Consider the following 8,609-nt stretch of genomic DNA (forward strand, 5'->3'; position numbering starts at 1 on the left):
TAAGCAGAATAGAGACATGGTCACTTTTCCCCTTTTACATAGTTCACTCTGGAAAGAAAGGATATAGCAGAAAGGGAAAATGGAGTCAGAGAAATCAGTTTGAGGTTTCTGTTATGTTACTGGTAAGAAATGATATGGAAAATTATTGAAGGAATGGAGTAGAAAGGACAGGTTCAAATAGCCTTCGAAGATAAAATAATCATGACCAGAGGATGACTGATTTTATGTGATGGAATGGGATGTATTTGACAGGAAAGAAAGAGATTTATGAGTAGCTCCTTAGTTTCTGGCTCATCAAACCAGACAAACAGTGATACCATTGACTGTGAGAGGAATTGTGGGAGGAAAAGAAGGTCTAGAAGAAGATTGAGGGAGAGGCAGAGAGGTTGAAAGATCTGTTGGACATTCAAGATGAAATGTCAAGCAATTATTAGCATATATAAAAGAGGAGTCAGCCATAATTATGAGGTCATGGTGAACCATGAGAATGAGTTCCATTAGAAAAAGAGGGTTAAAACCAGAATTTTGAAGAGTACCAAATGATAAGGATTGGACAGCAGAGGATAAGCCCATAAAAAAGAGTCTGAGAGAAGAGCCAGGTGGTGGTCTTCTTTCATGCCAAAAGAGACCATGAAATTGAAGTTACAAAGATGGAACGGTCAGTAACTTCAAGTTTCACAGAGGAATGAAGGATACCATACAGAAGCAGTAACCTTTATTATGGCAGTTGCAGAAGCATTGGAGAGAGGCAAAGCCAAGTCAGAGGATGTGAAGAGGAGGGGTGAGAAGTATGTACAAAGTGAGGAAGAAGTAATTGAGGCTCTTTGGCAAGTAGCTTGGCTAGGAAGGAAAAGAGAATGATGGACAGTGTGGCCGTATCAACAGAGGGATTTATTTCTCCAGGAAAGAATAAATATAATAGGCTCTTGCTGAGAGTCAAGTTGATGTCTAATATTTCTCTATTTTGACAATGGAATATGAGGTGAGGTCACCTCCTGGGAGTGAGAAGGGTTAGGTTGAAAGTAGAGAATTTGAAGGGATTAGCAAAATTTTGGAAATTACACACAGAGAATTAAGAGAAAATCTAACAATCCAGAGTGGTCTTGGGGGCCCTCTACATTTGGAGGAAAAATTAGAAGTTTTATTTTTGTTTCTCTTTTCTATTTCTCCTTCCCAAATCAGACTTTGTAACTCTAACTTCCCAAGTGCCAGCTTCCCAACAACATGAATGAAAATGGTGATAGTGCTCTCACTACCAAAATGACAAAGATAACATTGAATACCTTCTATATTATTAGACATACATGAGGAAGCAAGCCAGGATTTGACTGATCTAGCTACAATGTTTAAATCTTTGCAAATTACTTGACAACACTGTACTTGTGCCTTCCCACCTGAAAGACAGAAATAATATCACTTACCTCATAAGACTACAGGAATTAATAGAAATGATATGTGGACAAGCTTAGAACATTGTTTGGTCTACAGTAGATTTAACTTCCTCCCATGAAGAGGGAGAAATAATAATAATGTGTTAAAATGGATGGAAGAAAAGAGAATTATATTAGATGATAAAATAATAGGGAAATAGGGCAAAGGAATGGGAAAGGAGCTTGCTAAGTAGATTCTCACTGCAAGGAAAAACACATGAGAAAGCAAGACATAGATGGAGATAGATGTTTCTAAAGAAGGATGCTCATAGTACAAAAGTGTGGAGGAGGGCAAGGGAAATACTCAAGCACCATTAATCACAATCCTTGATGTCAATCCCTCTGGGGTTCAGGAGGAAAGAAACAGGCAGAAAAAGCATGTGTTGTCCTGTATATCATTCAAAAAAGCAGCTGCTAGTCAAATCTGGAAAGTCAAAGCTCTTAAAAAAAATACTGGAGCCAAACAAGATCCCAGAAATAGCATATTTGTAGAAAACCACTCACTGCTTCTGGGAAAATAGATTTAGGGTTGAATTGAGGATAACATTGCACAATGCTGACTTGAAGAAAAAGGATGTAGAACTTAACTGGGTTTATCTAAAGGTTTCTGTCACTGATTCATTCAGCAAAAAGCTACTGAATACCTAGTGTGTGCAGGACACTGTATCTTCCATAAGAAAATGATTTCTCCTTTAAACATATTAAGGTTCATCAAAATACATGCTGGCTTTATAGATGTGCAAAACCACACAACTTTTAGAGCAAAGACACTCAGTCTAACGTGAAGTAATACTGAACTGAAAATCATTTCATCTCTGCCACCAAATACTGGCACCATAATTAAACCTCTATGCCTTTGAACCATAGTCTCTCTGTGTCATAAATGCAGATGACTGTCTATCAACATCTGTGACATCTAATGCAGTTACATGAACAGGCTTCCCTTTGACCAGTACTACTAGTGATCTATAAAATCTTTTCTAAATAAGATTAATTATGAGGAGAGTAAAATAAAGGAGAAATTTTGTCATTGATTAAATATACTTTATTGGGGACACAAATTATGATTGCTCATTTCTTCCTTGCATCATCTAATATAGCATTGTGGACATAATAAATGTCCATTAATTATCTGATGAGTTAAATATCATTATTGTCATTTATTTTTTTAAAGATTTTATTTATTTATTCATTAGACACACAGAGAGAGGCAGAGACATAGGCAGAAGGAGAAGCAGGCACCCTGAGATCACGACCTGAGCCAAAGGTGCTCAACCACTGAGCCACCCAGGCATCCCTATTATTGTCATTTAAATACAAATAAAGTTTCTAGGGCACAAACATGACCAACCTTACACATTATTTAACATCATCTCCCTCAATGAGATTTCTTATCAGGTTACACAGAATTAAAATCATATTCTCAATCTTGCTTGAGAATCTAGGTTCCAGTCATGTTTTTAAAAGAACATCAAGACAAATGAGTAAAATTTGCTGATGGCTCTGATATATTATGCCAGATAGTAAATGAAAGGAAGATACAAAGGAAGTCTGGATGGATTTAGGCACATTAGGGGATGGAGTGTGCATTGGTCCATGAACTTTGGCTTGCTGGAACACAAGGTACATTAGGCATTTAAACAGTAAGGGGACATTGAGACCATGGAGATGACCCAAACATACTGTCTGAGGATATCAGTAACAGAACAAGAGCAATTGATAAGACCAGAAGGAAGAAAGATCAAAGGAAAGACATTAGTATAAGACCAAAAATGAGAGATAAACTGGAAAGTCACTCTTTATTTCACTGGATAGACTATTTTGGCTAATAACATCCTCCCTGGTATCTCTTAAGGGATTAGAGTTCTCCGATTAATGTAGTTCACTCTTTGTTGACAGTTCACAGAAAAGAGAAGTGTACAATATTAAAACTATTGCTGTCCTTGCTGGCTAGTACAGGTAGGATTATTGGACAATGACAGCACTAGGTTGTCTAGTAAGACTCATGATAGATAAAAAATATGAATCATTATAAGACCTACCTAATTAAAAGCCTGCTTCTTCTTTGCATGTATTTCTAGCTAATCAAAGATACTGGGTGAGCTGACATATCAAAGGCCAACTCATCCTCTATGCTTGGATTTGGCCAATGGCCAATGTGGAGCCACTCAGCCAGAGATGTGAAAGAGAATGACAGTGAAGTTGAGGTGTTATTTCCCCATTATCTCCCTGAGGACTGCAATGGACTGGCTGCATCCCTTGACCAAAGATCATTGCTTCTCTCCAGATGGACCTCTCTCCACAGCTCTGTGCTCTCAAGGCCAAGAAGTGGTAACAGCCTGTTTATTAGAAGCTCCAGGTTACTGTCCTACCTCTTGTCATTATCCTCAGCCTGCCCATAGCTTTTTAAATAGTCCCTTTATTAAACCCTCTGCTTGGTTACCTATAGCAGCTTAATAAATTACCCTCAAAAGTAAGGGCTTAAAGTAGTAATCATGGCTTAGCTTCCACAGCTCGTATTGGTCAAGAATTTGAGAAGAGCTTGGCAAGGGAGTTCGTGCATGGGATCTCTCATGTGATTGCATCTGGGACTAGATGATACAGTTCCATGGTGGCTTACTTACATGGTGGGCAAATTGGTGCTATTAGTTGAGGACTTCAATTTCTCCCAATATGGGTCTCTCTGTGGTACTTTTTTATTTATTTTTATTTTTATTTTTTTTTTTTAAATTTTTATTTATTTCATGATAGTCACACACAGAGAGAGAGAGAGGCACAGAGACACAGGCAGAGGGAGAAGCAGGCTCCATGCACCGGGAGCCCGACGTGGGATTCGATCCCGGGTTTCCAGGATCGCGCCCTGGGCCAAAGGCAGGCGCAAAACCGCTGCGCCACCCAGGGATCCCTGTGGTACTTTTTTAATGTGGCACCTGGATTTTCCCATTTTGTGTGTATGTGCACATGTGTGTGAGAGAGAAACAGAGAAAGAGACAAAGAAAGAAATACAGAAATAAAATAAATGTCATATTGCCTTTTATGGCCTCATCCCTGAGTTTACAGAGAATCACTTCTGCGTTCTTTCCATCAAGGTAGCTTAAAAGATCCACCCAGTTTCAAGCAGAGGGAACACAGATCCTACCTCTTGATGCAAGTATGCCAACTTTACGTGTAAAGAAAGCATGGGGGATGGGATACACACACATGCACACACACACACAGACATATCAGTATGCCCATCTTTGCTAAATACAACCTGCCACCTGCTCCTTGAATTATCCTGATTTGACCCTGCCATCTCTTTTCTGCAGGTATTCTGACAAATATAGATTATTCTAGGGTCAGGACACCTGGGTGGCTCAGCTGTTGACTGTGAGGTCATCAAAACTGTACAGAAGAGCAGGAATCAAGAGGATATACTGTTGAATCAAACAAAACTAGATTTTAATTCTAATTCTGTCCCTTGTTTGTTGTAGGCCCTGGGCAACTTGCTAAGTTTATTGAACATCAGTTTTCTCACCCTTTAAATAAAGATGTGATCAAGACATCTACTTGAGTCAGGCAGGATCTAATAAATAAAACCACTTTACATTTTACAAGAGAAACAAGTTAATGCAAGGCTTTGGTCCAGATATGATGGAGAAGCTGAGAGTCAACAAAAAAATATTGAAGTAATTCAGAAATTATCAACTACTGGAAACCAATATCACCCCTAGGCTGGAGGGATAAAATGAAGTAGGGACCTTGAGGAAGCTGGAAACTCTGTTAACCTAACTGCAGATGCAAGAGCTTCAGGAGAAGAACAGTCATTTTTAATATTTATCAGCTTTAAATTCACTCTCTTCTCCTTTAGCCTTGTCCTAGCAGTAATATCCATGAAATCAAAGCTTTGAAATGGGACTTATATTTTTTCTGATCCAGTTAAAATAATTTCATATCTCAAAAATAAAAGTATTGCTAATGCATATTAAAATAACCACATAATTTTTAATATGAAAATATTTGTCCCAACTTTGGGAAGCAGTGAGACATTTAATAAGTCTAGTATTATGTTCTTGTAATAAACATGCATCCATTAATTGGTAGCTGCTGTTATTATTATTAGCAATTGTGCAGCCTGAGAGTGAGGAATCAGACTCTGGCTATGGGTTCAGAGTAAGAGCAGGGCATGTCAAACACCAGGACAAAGCATTTGTTAAGACAGGGACTTGAGTATAAGGAGCTTGAGAGAAACCCAAAATGGAAAATCAAACAAAGATTTAGGCTGGGTCTCAAAAACAAGAGAGAATCCCACCTTCTAGAAATAAGTAATATGGTTGCATCTTCCAGGGTACTGAAACCCTAAGAACAAGATTAGTTCCGGCTCTTGAGTGGAACTTAACCTGAAGGTAGTGTGCAGAAGACATTATCCAAACAGAAAGAAGAAATATAGCCAGGGGAACAAGTAGATGATTACATTCAAATTGTTGGGGAAAACAAAACAAAACAAAACAACCCCAAACTATGAACAAAATTGGCCCTGACTGTATTATAACCAAATAATATCAACTTTGAGAGGTTAACCAAAGCAGCTGGAATCAGTATTAGAAAGTGAGCCTCACAGTACAGAGCTCCATTCTCTAGATCAAGCCACCTCACTAAACTTTGTCTGCCTGTGTTTAACAGTATGCACAGGAAAGTTGTAAGCAAGGCTTATCTTTTGTATATGTGTTAAACAAGCAAGAAGAATCTGAGACCCAACCAAAAATCATGACCAAATCCATTTCTCTTTCTGTTGACTAGATATCATATATCCAACAAAATAGATGTTTTAAAATAACCCTTAACTTTTGTGTTACTTTCTATTAGAATGCGAGTACAATCTCAAATAAATACAAACATACTAAAGAGCTCCCATCACCTTTCATGCAGCATAAGGTAGCATCCAACTAGTTAAATAGTACAGAGAAGATGATGCCTCCGAAGGGAATAAAACTACACAAAAGCATGACAACCTGAATACCATTCAGAGATAGGAATGCATCTGTAGGTAAAGAAGACTTCAAGACTGCATTCATTAGAAAAGAAAAAAAGGTCAGCATTACATGGGATGAAAAGTGGCCTTTCCATGGAGACTCCTGAACCTAATTTATCTTGCTTCACTAAGACGGGAAACGCACTACAATGTTCAGGATGGGGGGAAATGACAATTTAATGATTATGGAAGATATTTCACTTTCCATGGTAAGTGAACAATCTCAACATCAAAGGCAAAGCTGGTAGCCTTTTGGAAAATGGAAAGCCGTTTTGCTTTCCTTTTCACTTTTTACTACATCAATGAACTTTAGCATCTTCTCTGGCTTTATTTTTCCATTTTCATTTAGCTTTGACACAAAACAGACATGACTTTAAGTGTACTATGCAAAGTAACAATTTATGTTGGAAACTATAAATGGATGGGACAGAACTACTTTTGTATCTGTTACATTTTAATGACTTTAAATATATCCAGCTGAACAAAGCTCAGACCTTCACTATTACAGGTGAGGGTAGCTTGACATGATAGACATCCTCTTTCACCAACCCCCTCATAAAGAGAAATATACAAACTGCCATCTCTAATACATGCCATTCTCCCAACTCACTAACACTTCTTCTTCTTTTTTTTTTTTTTTTTTTTTGGTAAAGATCTTATTTATTTATTCATGAGACACAGAGAGAGAGAGAGAGAGAGAGAGAGAGGCAGAGACACAGACAAAGGGAGAAGAAGCAGGCTCCATGCAGGGAGCCCAATGTGGGCCTCGATCCCAGGTCTCCAGGATCAGGCCCTGGGCCCAGGGCGGCACTAAGCTGCTGAGCCACCTGGGCTGCCCCACTAACACTTCTATCATGCTATCAAGCACTATCAATTTTTGGAGCTGCTTTTATATCAATAGTTCTTTATATTTTCCCCCAAGCATCATTTACTAATTTTAGGGATGGTAAAAAGCCCTAATACTGAACTCAGGGAAGAAATTAATTTAAGAAAACTATTAATTTCCATTATCTTTGCTTTTCTAATATAGAGTATCACCACCAACAATAAATCTCATTTAAAGAAAAGCTCTCATAAAATGGAACTTGAGAGTTAATAAGCATTTCTCTAGATGAAAAGCTTGGCTATAACTTGTTACCAATGATCCTGATAAGAGTGCAGATGGCACACTGATATTAATTAAGGCAATGAGGTGAAATTTGAGGGAGGGAACACTTCTGTTGTTTTACCAAAATTAAAATCTAAATTGCACAGGCTTTACAAACACTTGTATTGTACACAACTCAGTTTTGCCTAAGAGTGAAACCCAAATACAATGAGTACTGTGGAATTCATGAGGAAAGCATTGTATTGCGTGTTTTACAGATGTTCAAGTCCCAGATTTGAGTCCTCAACTTGTCCCATCTCCTACTCCATCCCCTTATGTTGCTCTCTGAAATTAGCAAACATCAAAACTTAGGAAAGAAAATTAATGTTTCCCCAGATTAAAAAAAAAAAAGATGGAAGACTTCCTCTCCCTTGCTTTGACCCTATATATTATGAAATTGGTGTCCACTTTTAAGTGGGAAGAGAACTGCTTATCTTGCTCATTTTCCTTTTTAGGGTTATGAGATTTTTGATCTTGAGATGTCAAAGTGATGTTAAAGTATCATCACTTGGCATTTTCTTTTGGGATTAGAATGCCTTTAGTTTAGAAAGCTCTTTTGACTCATTTCCTAAGGGCAACAAGAAAGAGGAAAGGAAGCTGGCACTTAACTGGTGTTCTAGGATTTTAGAGAAAGGAAAATATTGAGTATTCCAAGGTTTTATTCTATATTGTCCAAGATAGATTGCCAGAGTAGAAAAGTAGATAGAAATTTGAATATGGTGTATCAATCAGCTTTTGCTATGAGAGTGCTACCTAACAAATACCTCAGTGTCTTACATCAGTTATTTCATGCTCACAGATATTCAAGTAAGCTATGGTTCAGAAGGAGCTATCTGGGCTTCACTGGGCCAGGCTGGACTCCTAGCCATGGATCAGGTTCTGGTTTGCTTCCACACGTTTTCCCTCCGGGACTGAGGCAGAAGGAACAATGACCACCTGAGGCAAGATCTTTCATGACAGAGACCAGAGCTATAAGAGTGCTAATGAAAGCTGGGTGACGGGCACTGAGGAGGGCACTTGA

The sequence above is a fragment of the Canis lupus genome, chromosome 24 (assembly GCF_011100685.1).
Source record: "Canis lupus familiaris isolate Mischka breed German Shepherd chromosome 24, alternate assembly UU_Cfam_GSD_1.0, whole genome shotgun sequence".
Classification (NCBI taxonomy): Eukaryota; Metazoa; Chordata; class Mammalia; order Carnivora; family Canidae; genus Canis; species Canis lupus.